The sequence below is a fragment of the Mauremys reevesii genome, linkage group 4, assembly GCF_016161935.1.
Source record: "Mauremys reevesii isolate NIE-2019 linkage group 4, ASM1616193v1, whole genome shotgun sequence".
Taxonomy (NCBI): Eukaryota; Metazoa; Chordata; order Testudines; family Geoemydidae; genus Mauremys; species Mauremys reevesii.
In genome coordinates this window covers 18,284,018-18,301,233 of record NC_052626.1, presented here as the reverse complement: position 1 = coordinate 18,301,233, position 17,216 = coordinate 18,284,018, and the positions used below count along the sequence as shown (strand labels likewise).

The 17,216-nt window shown below is 43.8% G+C and overlaps 1 pseudogene; it reads left to right on the top strand.

Annotated features, from left to right (window-relative positions):
• LOC120403112 overlaps positions 1-16,525 on the top strand; it is a 29,612-nt pseudogene extending 13,087 nt beyond the window's left edge.
• Positions 16,526-17,216: the final 691 nt, after the last annotated feature.

The following is a 17,216-nucleotide window of genomic DNA, read 5'->3' as shown; positions in this document are numbered from 1 at the left end:
GCTCTCAGATAAGGAATATTAAAAATAAGTCCTAATAAAAAGAGATGTTCAAACCATAGTTGTTGTTCTAATGTAACGTGTATCACAATAAAATGATTGTGTTTTATTAAAGAGATCTGGGCAATACAGACTTGCAGTAACTTTTCTCATATTTCTGCCCATGATGGGGCAGACTTCCAGGCCTATTGCAGAACTATTTTTAGCAATTAGTGTTGAACAGAGCATCTCTGTCTCATCCATATATTAGTATGGCTAGATTATGTTCTATTTACAATATGATGTAGCTGTAATAGGAGATATACCAATCTCCTAGAACTGGAAGGGACCTTGAAAGGTCATTGAGTCCAGCCACCTGCCTTCACTAGCAGGACCAATTTTTGCCCCAGATCCCTAAGTGGCCCCGTCAAGGATTGAACTCACAACCCTGGGTTTAGCAGGCCAATGCTCAAACCACTGAGCTATCCCTGCCCTCCCCCTGTCCCTCATTGCTGCTGAGGTGTGCAATATAGAAATGGTATACAACATTCTAATAGTCTTTTTTTGTGTGAGTGACTAGGTGCAGATTTTTTTTTATGGCATGATAACTAATTGTTTTGTTTTCCAGGTAAAATGTAGTTTTGAGATTGGCATGTTAGAATTATTTGTGAGTTTTTATAGCTGATCATATTGTTCATTCTGGCAGCACTGTTTGGTGAAATGTACATTTATGTTGAAACTTTCAGGGGTATGCTGAAAAAATAAGACCAATGGTCCGAGATGGTGTTTATTTTATGTATGAAGCTCTTCATGGCTCCCCAAAGAAAATTCTTATTGAAGGTGCCAATGCAGCACTACTTGACATTGACTTTGGTAAGTTACCCTGTAAAGTAGGTTTAACTCCTGAGAGATGGCTAGTTTTCATTTGTCTTTGCATCAGCTTTGCTAACAGTAGGAAATCAGAAAAAAAAATTCTGTTATTATATCATTTGGGGATTATTGGAAGAGGGTTGAAAGGGGACCTCAGGAGGTCATCTAGTCCAACCCCTGCTCAAAGCAGGACCAATCCCCAATTAAATCATCAGCCAGGGCTTTGTCAAGCCTGACCATAAAAACCTCTAAGGAAGGAGGAATGTACCTGCCATTACATGCGTCACAAAGTGGGTATTCACCCACAGCTTATGCTCCAATACATCTGTTAGTCTATAAGGTGCCACAGGACTCTTTGCTGCTTTTAACACTAGGTAACCCTAGGTAACATGACTGTCTCATAAACAAATTAGAGAAATACAGCCTAGGTGGAGCTACTATAAGGTGGGTGCATAACTGGTTGGAAAACCCTTCCCAGATAGTAGTTATCTGTGCTTCACAGTCAAGCTGCAAGAGCATATTAGGTGGGGTCCTGCAGGGATCGGTCTTAGGTCGGTTATGTTCAATATCTTCATCAATAATTTAGAGAGTACACTTATAAAGTTTGTGGATGATACCAAGCTGGGATGGGTTGCAAGTTCTTTGGAGGATAGGATTGAAATTCAAAATGATCTGGAGAAACTGGAGAAATGGTCTGAAGTAAAGAGGATAAAATTCAATAAGGACAAATGCAAGGTACTCCAGTAAAGAAGGAATAATCAGTTGTACACATACAAAATGGGAAATGGCTGTCTAGGAAGAAGTATTGTGGAAAGGGATCTGGGGGTTATAGTGGATTACAAGGTAAATATGAGTCAACAGTGCAACACTGTTGCAAAAATAGCAAACATCATTCTGGGATGTATTAGCAGGAGTGTGACAAGCAAGACCCTAGAAGTGATTCTTTCACTCTACTCATGCTGATAAGGTCTCAACTGGAGTAATGACAGGTTTCAGAGTAGCAGCCGTGTTTAGTCTGTATCCGCAAAAAGAACAAGAGTACTTGTGGCACCTTAGTGACTAACAAATTTATTTGAGCATAAGCTTTCGTGGGCTACAGCTCATTTCATCGAATGCATGCAGTGGAAAATACAGTAGGAAGATATATATATGTACACAGAGAACATGAAACAATGGGTGTTACCATACACACTCAAACGAGAGTGATCAGTTAAGGTGAACTATTACCAGCAGGAGAGGGGGAAAAAAAACTTTTTGTAGTGGTAATCAAAATGGTCCATTTGCAGCAGTTGACAAGAAGTTGTGAGGAACAGTGGGGGGAGGGGGAAATAAACTTGGGGAAATAGTTTTACTTTGTGTAATGACCCATCCACTCCCAGTCTTTATTTAAGCCTAACTTAATGGTGTCCATTTTGCAAATTAATTCCAATTCAGCAGTCTCTCGTTGGAGTCTGTTTTTGAAGTTTTTTTGTTGTAATATTGCGAATTTTAGGTCTGTAATCGAGTGACCAGGGAGATTGAAGTGTTCTCCAACTGGAGTAATGTGTTCAGTTCTGGGCACCATATTTCAGGAAAGACATGGACAAATTGGAGAAAGTCCAGAGGAGAGCAGTAAAAATGATTAAAGGTCTAGAAAACATGACCTATGAGGAAACATGAAAAAAATGGGTTTCTTTAGTCTGGAGAAGAGAAGATGGAGCGGGGACATGATAACAGTTTTCAAATACATAAAAGGTTGTTACAAGAGGAGGGAGAAAAATTGTTCTCGTTAACCTCTGAGAACAGGACAAGAAGCAACGGGATTAAACTGCAGCAAGGGAGGTTTAGGTTGGATATTAGGAAAAACTTCCTAATTGTCAGGGCAGTTAGCACTGGAATAAATTGCCTAGGGAGGTTGTGGAATCTCCATTATTGGAGGTTTTTAAAAGCGGGTTAGACAAATATCTTCTACGGGATGATCTAGATAATACTTAGTCCAGTGTTGAGGATAGGACTAGAAGACCTCCAAGGTCCCTTCCAGTCCTATGACTCTACCTTGAAGGACAAAAGATTGGTGCACTACAGCTAACAAGGCGAGATCTACCTATGTGTATAATCACCTATATTTCCATTAGTAGAAACGTGACAAAGTAAGCTTTAGCAATGAGGAACATAAAATGGCACTCCCTGGAGAATATCATTCTCCGGGCTATGAAATCTGAGTTGGATACTTGGCAATGGGTACAAATCTGGCTCCTTCAGTCTCATGCCTGAGCACAGGAAAAAACACCCATGTTTCTTACTCTGGTATTCTGAAATGTCAAGGGATTCACCTCTCAGCAAGAAGATGTGTAGAAACCCGGAAAAAATGTATCTGATATCATCCCTTCAAAATGCATGTCCTGCTGAGAAGACAACTGGAGAGTAGTCTTCACAACTGTCAAATACCATGTATGAGGGAGCCACATATAATGATACTTCCAAAACCTAACCTTTAATCTGGTGTGGTGACTGCATGATTAAACCTGTGACAACTAGAGGAGCTGCAGGTTGACCTAACTGACTGCAGTGATGGTTTGTCTTCAGACTATCGAATCATGGAAATGTAGGGCTGGAAAGGACCTCAAGAAGTCATGAACTAGAGACCCCTGCACTAAGGCAGGACCAAGTAAATCTAGACCATTCCTGACCGGTTAAGAACATAAGAATGGCCATATTGGGTCAGACCAAAGGTCCATCAAGCCCAATATCCTGTCTACTGGCAGTAACCAATGCCAGGTATCCCAGAGGGAGTGAATCTAACAGGTAATGATCAAGTGATCTCTCTCCTGCCATCCATCTCCACTCTCTGGCCTGGTCTACACTAGGGGGGGCGGTGGGGGGTGTCGAACTAAGGTACGCGACTTCAGCTACGCGAATAGCTGAATGTATAGCGTAGCTATACATACGTACGTAGCGAATAGCGTAGCTGAAGTCGAACTACCTTAGTTCGAATTTCCTACCTGTCCAGATGCCGCGGGATCGAACTCCACGGCTCCCCCGTCGACTCCGCCACCGCCGTTCACGGTGGTGGAGTTCCGGAGTCGACGGGAGCGCGTTCGGAGTTCGAACTATCGCGTCAGACGCGATAGTTCGAACTCCGAGAAGTCGAACTCTCCGCGTCGACCCGGCGGGTAAGTATGGACCTACCCTCTGACAAACAGAGGCTAGGGACACCATTCCTTACCCATCCTGGCTAATAGCCATTAATGGACTTAACCTCCATGAATTTATCTAGTTCTCTTTTAAACCCTGTTACTGTCCTAGCCTTCACAACCTTCTCAGGTAAGGAGTTCCGCAAGTTAACTGTGCGTTGTGTGAAGAAGAACTTCCTTTTATTTGTTTTAAACCTGCTGCCCATTAATTTCAATTGGTGGCCTTGTTCTTATATTATGGGAACAAGTAAATAGCTTTTTCTTATTTACTGTCTCCACACTACTCATGATTTTATATACCTCTGTCATATCCCCCTAGTCTCCTCTTTTCCAAGCTGAAAAGTCCTACTCTCTTTAATCTCTCCTCATATGGGACCCATTCCAAATCCCTAATCATTTTAGTTGCCCTTCTCTGAACTTTTTCTAATGCCAGTATATCTTTTTTGAGATGAGGAGACCACATCTGTATGCAGTATTCAAGATGTGGGCGTACCATGGATTTATATAAGGGCAATAAGATATTCTCCATCTTAGGTTTGTCCAGCATCTTCTTAAAAACCTCCACTGATGGTGATTCCATAACCTCCCATGGAAGACTATTTCAAAGCCTAAATACCCTTAGAGTTAGAAAGTTTTTCCTAATATCTAACCTAAATCTCTCTTGCTGCAGATTAAGCCCATTGCTTCTTCAGTGGACATGGAGAACAACTGATCACTGTCCTCTTTATAACAGCCCTTAATGTATTTAAAGACTGTTATCAGGTCCCTCTTTAGTTGTCTTTTCTCAAGACTAAACATGCCCAGTTTTTAACCTTTCTTCATAGGTCAGATACTGTTATAGTTCTGTATATTTGGCAATCCATTGGGTGACAGAATCCTAAGTCTTTTTTAATGTAGCAATATTGTATGTGTGGACTGCAGATGGCCATGTCCTCTTTTCATCTTTTATGTTTTGTGCTCTATGGCTGGAAGTAGAAGATTCCAAGTGAGATTTTCTGCCCTGTTGGTGCACAGAGATCTGCATGCAATGAGGAGGATACATACCAGGCATTAGGCAAACCTTCCCGCCTCTTCAAGCTTGCACAGGGGTTACTGCTTACCTTGTACTGTGGAACTGTACTCTGAGGGGTTTCTGGTACCCCAGTATAGAGAGGATTTGGGGTGATCAGTACAATGGTCAGGCAGCAACAAAAAATTATCCTTCCCTTGACATATGCTGATCTGCCAGGTGGATAGCATGGTTACTCAGGCAGTGCACCAGTAACAGGAGTTTTCTTAAGAGGCTAGAGGTGAAATCCTGGCCCCATTTCAGTCAATGGCAGTTTTGCATGTGTGCACGCACACACACAGAGGTTTCACTAAAATGCTGTTGAGAATAATTCATGTTCACTGGGAATGAAATTCATCCCAGTGCAGGCAGCCTGTACAATACTCTATGCTTCTGTTATGCTGTAAGATTGATATCCACTGCATCCACATAAAGCCTCTGAGTACTTGGGCTCCATGAGGTGAAGTGCAGAACAGCAGGAGGTGAAATCCAAGGTGTAAGGCAGTTGAACAGCATCCTGTAGACTGGGAAAGAAGCTGAAGCCCTCTGCCAGTTGTATAGGTTACTAGGACTGTCTGATGTACATGAATGTGGCTATACAGTCCCTGCTCTTTTGTGGCTTTACAGGCCAGACTGAGGGGGCTGATGTAGACACATGCAGCTGCTTCCCCAGCAATCCCGCATTGCAGCCCCTAGGCTTGGCTTTGAATGTCATCTTGACAGCCAGTCTTAAATGGGATGCAAGAGATGTATGCATATGACTTTGTGTGAGCCTTCTGCATCAGGATAAATTTCACTGTGAAAGTACTGTGGTTTTCTTAATTTGGCAGAGGTAACATTTTGGGCACTCTGAAAGCCCCCATATAAGACATGGAAGCACAAGTCAATAAAGTTATCTTAATTTGAATGAAGTCACCTTTAAATTTCTGATGAGACTTTAGAGAAAAAAATTATACAACTGAAGATAGTCTGATCAGCAAGTGGGAGTATTAGAGGAGCAGAGCTCAGCTTCCTCTGCTAAACTGCTACCTCTCCTCACCTTGACTTGGGTAAACAGTACTTCTCCCTCCCTCTCACCTCCTGTGGTGAGAGCTTCTCCTGTAGTGTCAATCCACCTTAGCCACTGTGGTAACCAAGTGAAGTTACAAATGCAAGCCCATCTTTGATTAATACAAGGAAGGGCAGCCTTTGTTTTCCATCACCACTGAAACAAGGTTGTGCTGTTTTGTTTTGTTTTTTGGCAGGCACGTACCCATTTGTGACATCATCAAACTGTACCGTGGGTGGTGTATGCACTGGACTTGGTGTTCCTCCTCAGAACATTGGCGAAGTATATGGTGTGGTGAAGGCATACACTACTAGAGTGGGAATTGGAGCCTTTCCCACTGAGCAGATAAACGTAGGTTTAACATTACATTACAGAAAGAACAGGGAGTACTTGTGGCACCTTAGAGACTAACAAATGTATTAGTCTCTAAGGTGCCACAAGGACTCCTCATTCTTTTTGCTGATACAGACTAACATGGCTACCACTCTGAAACCCATTACATTACAGTAACCGAGAAATAAGGTCAATGGGATAGAATGTTGTAACAGGATAATGATCTCCTGCTGACACATAAATGCCAAGGCAATGTCAAGGGACCATATTCATCCCTAGTGTAACTCAGCTGATGGCAGCCTGAGATGTTTATTGTCAAAGCAGACAACACTGATGTGATGACATTCTATTACAATCTCTGTACCTGTCATAACAAATGACAGATATAAATTTCTTCCATTGTTGCATGCTGTGTTGTTGTAGCCGGGTTGCTCCCAGAATATTAGCGAGACAAGGTGGGTGAGGTAATAGCTTTTATTGGGTTGGTGAGAGAGACAAGCTTTCAATTGGTGATCTGGTTCAGTTCCTCATGGGAAGGTTTTTCCTCTTCTTTTTGTTCACATAACAAAAATTGCCGTGCCAATGGGCACTAGCTCACACTTTTAGTTAATTGTATTATTATAATGACACTTTTTATTAATATTGATTATTTTGTATTATCATAATGCCCAGGAGCATGATCATGGACCAGGACCCCATTGTGCTAGGCTATGTGAAATACAGAACAAAAAGATCGTTACTGCCCCAAAGAGCTTACGGTCAAAGACAAAAACGGCACACCTCCTCCCCAAAACCACCAGATGGAAACAGAAATACTGATGAGGGAGTGCAAAGAAATAACAAACTCTTAACAGAGAAATCAGGGGCTGAATTGCTAAGAAGATTTTCTCATTATATGAAGGGGGATAGGGGCTCCTCCAAAATAAGAACCAGTCACACTGAAGCATATTGAGGCATATTGTGGGAAAAGTCATACTGTTGATGCCGTGCTGTACCAGTTTCTGTGGATAGGGGCATTAGCTTCAACTGAAGTCCCCTTTAAAGAGAACTAAGCTTTACTTAAAAAAAAATTGATTTGACAGGCTGAGGTTTGTTACCTCTGTTGTTGAAACACCACCCGTGTCTCTTTATCTTCCTGTAGGAAATTGGAGACATCTTGCAGTCCCGAGGCCATGAATGGGGAGTAACCACAGGCAGAAAAAGGCGCTGTGGCTGGTTGGACCTTGTCATTTTGAGATACGCTCACATGATCAATGGATTCACTGCGTAAGCATCACAGATTTTGCGCTACATTTGGAACTGATAATTTTGTTCTCCACAGAATAAAATATGTAGGTAACATCAATATCAATGCAGTTAGGTGTTACATTTTAAGCAATAATGCAATAGAATATTGTCATAGGGAAAATAATCTCAGACTGCTACCTAAATGCCCATGCAATGCGAATATGTTTATTCTGAGAGCTAGACGCTTTGTGTGATATAATGACATTCTGATACAATACTCTACTTTGTTCTGCACCAAATGACTGATGTTGAATGTATCAGTGTATCAGAGTTTGCTGCAGCAGTTGTTCAGTCTGTCATTCTTTACCTCGTGCATTCAGAAAGACTCCCATTGAATCCAGTAAACATTGGTTGGTCAGTTAGAGTGCCTGGCAAAGAGCCACAGGATCTGTGCATAGGCGCCGACTCCGTGGGTGCTCCGGGGCCGGAGCCGGAGCACCCATGGGGAAAAATTAGTGGATGTTCTGCACCCACTGGCAGCCAAGCTCCTCTCACCCTCCGCCCCACCTCCTCCTCCCCACTGAGCGCTGCATCCCCACTCTTCCACCTACCTCCCAACACTTCCCGCCTGGCTGTTTGGTGGTGTTGCAGGCTCTGGTAAGGTGGGGGAGGAGCGGGAACATGCCGTGCTTAGGGGAGGAGGTGGGGAAGAGTTGGGGCTGGGGCAGGGATTTGGGAAAGGAGTTGGAATAGGGGCAGGGAGGGGGCAGAGTTGGGGCAGGGACTTTGGGTAAGGGATTGGAATGGGGGTGGGGCGGGGGTGGGAAGAGGTAGGCTGGGGGTGAGGCCTCATGGAAGGGGTGGAGTGGGGGCAGGTCCGGCAGCAGATGGGGAGTCGAGCACCCAGGGGAAAGCAGGGAAGTCAGCGCCTATGGAACTGTGCAATGTCCCAGCTTTCAAACAGTCCTTGGAGTGGGCCCCCAAAGGTCCCACTTTTCCTTAAGGGCAGGCCATGCAGACTCCGCATCTCCGAGACAGAACCTCTGGGCTGCAGCCCTCTTCTAACTGAGAGCTCTGCCCATTGAGCCCAACTCAGAGAGACTCCTGTTCAGGGACTTGCACCATCTTCAGAGATCAATGCACCTCCATGAGAATTTGCAGTGTCACCAGGTAGCATTTTCAAAACAGAGTAGGGTTTGTTAGTGAACTGGAACACAGTGTTGGGAAGTCCTGAGGTTTGCACAGAGAAGCAAATGTTAAGGCATAGTTCATACTGGCCAATTCCAGGGCTCCCTCTTGAGCCATACAACTATAGGAACCATCTCTGTTTCCTTTCCCTATCTCTGTCCCTGTTTCTTAGGCTACATCTACACTAGCACTTTTATTAGTCAGGGGTGCGAAAAAAACACCCCCTGACCGACATAAGTTTCACTGACAGAAGCTCGGTGTGGACATAGCTACCCCTGCTCCTTGGGGTGCTTTAATTATGCCGATGGGAGAGCTCTCTCCCATTGGCATAGAGCGGCTACGTGGGAGACCTGACAGCGGCACAGCTGCTGTAGTGTAGACGTAGCCTGGGTCCCAGGTAGGAGCTCTGAATCTCAATGTAAGCCCAGTTCTTATCACCCCCTCTGGTCACCACCCTGCATTGTCTTCCTTCTGAGTTCATATGTGCTCCAACCAGTCAAGATGGGAGCCTCCTGTTAAGTGTCAGTTGTTCAGTCCTTGGGGTTTCCATTCTCTCTGTTGGGCCTTCCATTGATATGGGTTGGTCCCAGCCAGTCCTTAATGCAGGACTTCCCAAACTTTTGCTGGCACAACCCCATTTTAATGAAGTATTTCCTGCTGAGACCCCAGACAGCATGGATGATGCCATTTGGAAGAGCAAAATGGCATGCTCCTTACACTAGGAATCACTGCAACCCCATCTGCTGATGATGCAACTCCATTTGGGGTCATGACCCAGTTTGGGAACCGCTGCCTTAACGACCCATTCATATCATACCAGACAGCTACAGCTATGCTGCTGTAGTGTAGACACTTGCTACAATTACAAAAGTCATTCTTCCATTGCTGTAGTAAATCCCCCCCGGTGGCCCCCCCCCAAGAGGCAGTAGCTATGTCAACAGAAGAATTCTTCTTTTGACCTAGCGGTGCCTATACTGGGGCTTAGGTCAGCTTTACTATGTCTCTAAGGGTGTGACAATATAGATTTTTATCAGTCATGAAACAAATATGAAACAATCTTTCTGCAGTAAGTTATCTGAACATTTTGTAAAATTAGTGTTTACCCAAGGCCCTATGTTGTTTTCACCTATGCAGCTCCATTCTTTGTGGAAGTGACATTAAAGAGCTATATTCTGTTTTCTTTTCAGTTACATGTAATTACTGTTTTCCCCATCAGCAAATCTGATAATCCTAGGGACTTTGACCCAGATCCTCAAAGGAATTTAGACTTCTAATTTCCATTGATTTCAGTGAAAGCAAGGAGCCTAAATACTTCTGATGATTTGGGCTCATGACACCTAAGCAACAATGGGAGGTATATGCCAGTGGCTCTTAACCTATCCAGACAACTGTACCCTTTTCAGGAATCTGATTTGTCTTGCAGACCCCAAGTTTCACCTCATTTAAAACTACTTGCTTATAAAATCAGACATAAAAATACGTTAGTATCACAGCACACCGTTACCGAAAAATTACTTACTTTCTCCTTTTTTACCATATAATTATAAAATAACTCAATTGGAATATAAATATTGTACTTATATTTCATAGCATATAAAGCAGTATAAACAAGTCATTGTATGACATTTTAGTTTGTACTTACTGCACTAGTGCTTTTTACATAGCCTGTTGTAAAACTAGGCAGAAATCTAGATGAGTTGATGTACCACGTGGAAGACCGCTGTGTATTCCTGACTGAGAACTTGGAACTACTGGTATATGCCATGAATGAGGCAAAGAACAGCAGCCCTGTGCGTCTCTTTCCAAATTTTAAATGACTCTTTCATCCACCCAAAGTCAGTCTAACATTGAAAACTTGCATATGTCTGGCTAGATACTTAGATGATTGATGCAAATATCAGTGGCGCTACACCGATAGATACCCACTGAGGAACAGACATGTTGTTTTTAGAGATATTTGGCTACTATTTTCAAATGCAGTTCTACTTTGAAAAGTGACTCTGCAAAAATGGCATCTTAAGATTCCACTATTTATCCCTTTATGACTTCTACATGAAATGTGTTCGTAAAAGATAGCCAGGCTGTTAATTAAATAAACTAACTCACCTAGGGATCTGAAAGTCAAGCTGAGATCTTTCCCGACTGCATATCATCATTGGGAATAAAGGTTCTGTAGGCCAAATTATGCCATCAGTGGGTTTACACAGGGGTAAGTGCTTGGCCCTGTAACTGGAACTTATTAAACAATTCTGTTGATGCAGAAGGAAAAATAGAACTCACCTCTTTCTCTCTTAGCCTTGTTAGTTCTCCAAGGATAACGCGAGTAAACAGTAGTACCACTAAGGTAAGAAGATGTGCATCTAAATACAGTGACCAGGCCTGATAATTAAAAGTGGCATTTCACATAATCACTTTTCAGTGATAATTACATTTAAAGGATGTGATTGAACACACTGTTGTTCACCTATATGAGCAGGCAAATGTGTGGAAGTAAAGTGCAGTAATTTGGTCATCACAGAGGCATGAATTCAATTAACAACGTTCATAATTTAAATATGTCTGAATTTTCCTTTATACTGGGTTGGCTGAGCTTGGTCTATGAGTACAAGAGTAGAAAAAGCAGGTGGAAGGGATTAAAGAAGACGATGATAGAAGGATTCAATTTATGTGTAACTTTATCCAATGTTTTTCTGGACAGTCTGGCATTAACAAAACTGGATATTCTGGATGTCCTTGATGAGATTAAAATCAGTGTTGCTTACAAACTGGCTGGAAAAAGAATTCCATATTTTCCAGGTATGTTTTTTTTAAAAAAAGCCTTGGTGATCACTTTTTCTCTCTCTTTTCTGTTAAGTATTTTGTACTTAAAAGCCAGACCTGATTCTCTGTTGCCCAGCACTTTGTAAGAATTTACACTAAAGCAAAGTGGCGTAAAATACTCCCACCAAATCAGAATAGTATAGTTTTACAGTCACTTTGTACAGGTGTAAATGACTCCAAGGTATAGGACAATGGAGAATCAGGCTGTGTATATACACTGATATTGGGTGGGTTGTTTTTGTTTTTTTGTGGGGGAGGGTTGTCTGTTTGTTACATTTTAATCTTTGATGAATGATTGCTGCAGCCTCAGGAATAAGTCAATGAAATCATGCTTTGCAAAGGAAAAGTAAAGGGAGTACTGTTATGTTGTAAAAGCTGAGACTTGGACACAAATAGCTTTGCTCTTTTTGCAGAGTGTCAACGGCTGCTAATTATAGTGGCATTTTAATTAATAAAAATATACCTCCCATTTCAATACATGTTAAAACTTTTTTGACTTTTGTTTAAAATGACATGGGATTTCAGATGTTAGGACTCTTACTGGTCTAATGATAGCCTACCTTGTAATGCTTTGTAGCTTTTCATGCTCTGATTTTCATACCCAAATGGTGTTCTCTAAGCCTGAGGATCCCTCCTATTTTTTCACTTTTACTCCTCCCTCTCCAAGGCCCTGCATTGTGCCAAAGTATCCTTGGCTAGGGATTTCAAGGCAGCCTAAGGGAGTTAGATGCTCAACTCCCATTGCATTTTAAGCTGGAGGGCTCCCTCTGGAGGCTTTCAGTTTAACTCCTAAGTTGATTAGAATGGCTACAGTAAGTAGACTCTTTTCTCCCAAGAGTGGTTGCTGTTCCCATGCCCTGCTGATGTCACTCCTCGGAAGAGACAAGACTCACTTGTAGTCAGTACAAACTTGCTATTTTTACTCAGACTGTTGCACAAAGTGACCCTGCAGCTCCCCCTGGCTCTCTAGTTCCCAAACTAAACAGCCTAGACCTAATGAAACAACACAGGGTCTCCCTAACTTATGCAGAGTCCCTGACTGCTCTGACTGCTTGCCTACACTGAGCAGTCATGGAACAGTCCACTGACCAAACCACAGTGGTCTAAGGCTTTGCCAGTGGTAGACCTTTGGGTCAAAAATTTCCCACCATTTCAAATAGTTCAGCTCCATGGGTGGTAGCGATGGTGAGAGTTCTGTGTGGAAGGGCTGCCTGCAGCTGTCAGCATTTTACTCTGTCCTAGAGATGAGACACCGCTTAATGTGCTGGCTCCCATTTTTGCTACCACTTCTACAGTTGAACTGATAAAAAAAAAAAAAAGCTTCTGTAGATAAGGCCTAAAATAATTGTTTCCTTATCTTCTTAGAAATAGTGTCTCATTAGTATAGCTCTATATATAGCATCACAGGGTACTGAGGAAATGAAACCAAACAAACTGGATCCTTTTAATCAGAATTGTCTTCCTCTGTAGGACTGAAGCTTGGTCTACACTACAGAGCTAGGTTGACATAAGCTGCTAACTATGTCAGTGTTTACACTACAGCCTTGCTTCTTACATCGTTGTACTACACCGACATAATCACTCCACCTCCACGAGAGGCGTAGGGCTTATGTTGGTCTAGTTAGGGGATGCAGTGTCTGTGTATACACTGCGTTCCTTACATCAGCTGTTAGCTGTCTCCAGCCGGGCTGCTGCCAGGTCTTCGTTCCAAGCCAGGCAGCCACCCAGGTTTCTGGCTTGGGCTGCTGCCCAGGCTCCCCACTGGGAGACTTGCTGCCCGCCCCCTCCCCCCCCCCCCCCCGCCCCGGTCCCAGATCCCCGCTGGGAGCACACCAGCCAACCTGACTCTGGGTGCTGATATCTCTGCTGGAGGTGATAAGCCCTGGGCGTTGCTCCCGGCTGAGAGCGGGGAGGCGAGAAGTCCGGGAGGCAGCTGGCGGGGAGCTGCGCAGAGCTGAGTGCCCTGGCTCTCAGCACCCCACACTGCCCCTCTTCAGTCGGTGGAAGCACTCCTGGTGAGGACACACACCGTCGACAGAAGGAGGGTAGTGTGGACATCAGCCACCGCAGTAATTACTATTATGGCTGTAAGTCGATCTAACGTGGGTCGACTTACGTTTGTAGTGTAGATGTGCTCTCTGTTTATCTTTGGATATACAGTCAACAACAGTACTAGTAAATAGAGTGAACTGATGGCTCAGCATTATAAATGTTCCTTTTTCATAAGTCATTTTTAAAAATTTTTTAAACATTTAGTTAAAATTTTCCTGCTCAAGATTTTTTAGATATCTTTTAAAGTGAAGCTATTGTAGTCTTTCTTGTTGCTAACTGTGATTTCGCAGCTAATCAGGAGATACTGCAGAAGGTGGAAGTAGAGTATGAAACAATGCCTGGGTGGAAGACTGACACGACCGGGCGAGAAATGGGAGGATCTCACCCAAGGCACAGAATTATATTCGATGTGTGGAAAACCACGTTGGAGTGCCAGGTAAATGTCTCTTCACTGTGCTCATGGAGAGGCCATGACATGTACATGAGGCTGTGAATGAATACTCAGCCTGCTAGCCAGTATAGGTCTTTGATGGAGCCCGAAGCAGTGGAGACACCAGAGTGCAGAGCAGGTGGGAGAACTCAACCAGGAGCAACTAAGGCAGCATGCTGTATGTTCTCTCTCTCTGCCTCCCCCTTCCTCCCACTTGTCTTATGTGTCGGGGGGATGTTGCTTTTTTCTTTCCCTTTCCTCCAACCCCCTTCTTTGTGCTTCAGGGTGTATGTGTGAAGGGGGAAGGGTATCACATATTGAGTCAGGTATTGGAGATTGTCCCACCACTGCTGCTGTTAATGGTGGTGGGGTGGTAATGGGACCATGGGATTGGCTCCTGCCTGCAGGAGCTGGAGCGGGAGGCAGTTTGCTACCATCTCCTGCCTAGCCAAGTAGCTATCTTGGGCTACCTATTTCAGCCCTACCATTTCCTCCTTGATATAGTTGACAGATCTCCTTTGACTCCAGGATTAGACTGATCCCTAGTTTTGGGGTCTGAAAGGATTTTTCCCCATATGTCAAAAGTGGCAAATTACCATATGGGTTTTCACCTTCCAGCCAACACCCAGGAGGTTGGATTTGGTGACTATCAATTACTTGTCACAACTTTGGCATTTTCCAGTGCAGTTGAGGAGTAGGTTAGAAGGTGTTTCATGGAGGTCCCTGTAACTCAGTGGGCTGCCTGGATATGGTCCTGGGAGCAGCAATGCATGGTGAGCAGATATGTCTCCATGTCTCATGCAGATGTAGCTCCTGCTCATCTTACATCTTCTACCTCTGACGTGGAGGAGGCGAGTGTGTTTGGGATGCTAACTTCCAGTCAGGGTCCCTTGGCAGCCTTTAGAGTGTAGAGAGGGCATGGCCTTCACACCGACCCTCACATTTGTAGTACCCAAGGACATTGGTGCCAGTGGAGAGCTTCACTGGATGAACCCTGCCAGATAGTTGGAATGATTACCTCATCTGTGTAATCATTTTAAAATAAAGTGACAACCTACATATTTAACCATGCTATGGTGTTTGTGTCTCATGGTTTTCATGTCCACATCAAGACAACTATAAAGTCTGACAGAATTCTTGCTGTAGATTGCATGGGTTTAGCTAGACACCCCATCACCCCAGATAATGACAGCTGAACATGCAACTGAAGTGCCTCACCCTTCTGTTAGGCCTTCAAACTGCAATGCTTTGTGTTTATGGCATAATTACTCCATGCTTTCAAACCTCCAGTATACTGTGTGTTAGTGATACAGCAGGAGAAACTATTTAACAGAGACACTTTTTCAGCACATTGTTTCAGGTGTGGAGTTTGTTGGTGATTTTGTATCGAAAAATGAAAAATATTAAAATTAATTAATTATACTGTTTACTCCCAGTCAGTGTTCTAATAGTCGTTTCTCTCCCCTTCTCTCCCTCGCCAGTAAAATGGGTTGGAGTTGGAAAATCAAGAGAGTCGGTGATACAGCTATTTTAAATGAACTTCAGTGATGAGAAGCACAATTTAATGTTCATCTGTTCCTTACTACTCCCAAGTTAAAATGGAGATGCTGTTTAAAACCAAAATGTTCTTCTAGGAAATTATTAGAAAGAAATATATATTGTATACTTTAATATTTTCATTTATCAGTAAATGCAAATGGTCAGTGATAAAAATCTGTTTGGTAGCCACCATCTTTATCTCACACACATATGCGCAAAAGCATAAAGAAGTCAGTAACTGAATAAGAACAGGAATGAAAAATCAAGTGTTTTTCTTTCTTTTTCTCTGACTTGAGCCATGTTGCTATTCAGAAGTGTTTTACGTCCATATGGAGTTATTTCTTCGGACTGATGACAATACTGAACATTTTCCAGTAGTTACTGAACGATTGGAAAAGCTGAAGTTATTCTTCAAAGGGAAAAGTTATAATTCCTGTCTCTGTGGGTTGGCAGCAATAGGACATATATATTGCATTTAAAATTGGCCTGGTTATGTAGATCCTCAATCCCTAAAACACAATAAAATTAGGTAGGCATTTTTGATTACACAAAGCAAGACAAATGCGATTAGCTTGAAGCCTGAGATTTTTTTTACAACCTATTAAATAAATGGGAGAGAAGCTACAGTGATTGTATCACACAGTGACACAAGCCAGTAACTGAGGTAACTTTTGGGGATGAGCCAAACTGGAGATAGCTGAGCTGCCTATGTATTTCCTTCAAATCTCCTGTTTACCAACAGGCACCCCACATGGAGGCTGGCAGAGGAGCTTTCCTCCCCTCAAAATAAAGGAAATCAGAGGAGTGGTGAAGGGTTTAAAGGGCCCCAAAGCCACAGAAATGGCGTGTGGGAGGCACCTTCTCCTGAATCTGAGATGTGTCTCCATGCAAAGACTGTACGTCTGGAGCAACCCGGATTTTGTTGGGCATAGGTGGTGAGGCACTGGAGAGCACCAGCTGTATGGTGGCATGCTGTCCTCCAAATCTGGTGCATTTCCAAGCATAAATCTGTGTATGATTTAATGCTGCTAGTTGCAGCCTTAACTCTCTTTCCCAGCTTTTGACCCCATTCACCAAACTGTAGGCGGTGATACCTGGTGCTAAAGGAGCAGGGGCAGCTCTAGACATTTTGCTGCCCCAAGCACGGCGTCATGCCGCGCGGGGCGCTCTGCTGGTCACCGGTCCCGCGGCTCCGGTGGACCTCCCGCAGGCGTGCTTGTGGAGGTCCGCTGGTCCCGCGGCTTCGGTGGAGCCACGGGACCAGCCAACCCTCCGCAGGCACGCCTGTGGGAGGTCCACCAAACCTGCGGGACCAGCGGACCCTCTGCAGGCACACTGCCGAAGGCGGCCTGCCTGCCGCCCTCCCGGCGACCGGCAGAGCGCCCCCCGCGGCATGCTGCCCCAAGCATGCACTTGGCTTGCTGGGGCCTGGAGCCGCCCCTGTAAAGGAGGGAGCATATGACAGCACAGCTCCTGACAGGGCTGAGCTGTTTGGACAAAGGAGGTACAGCA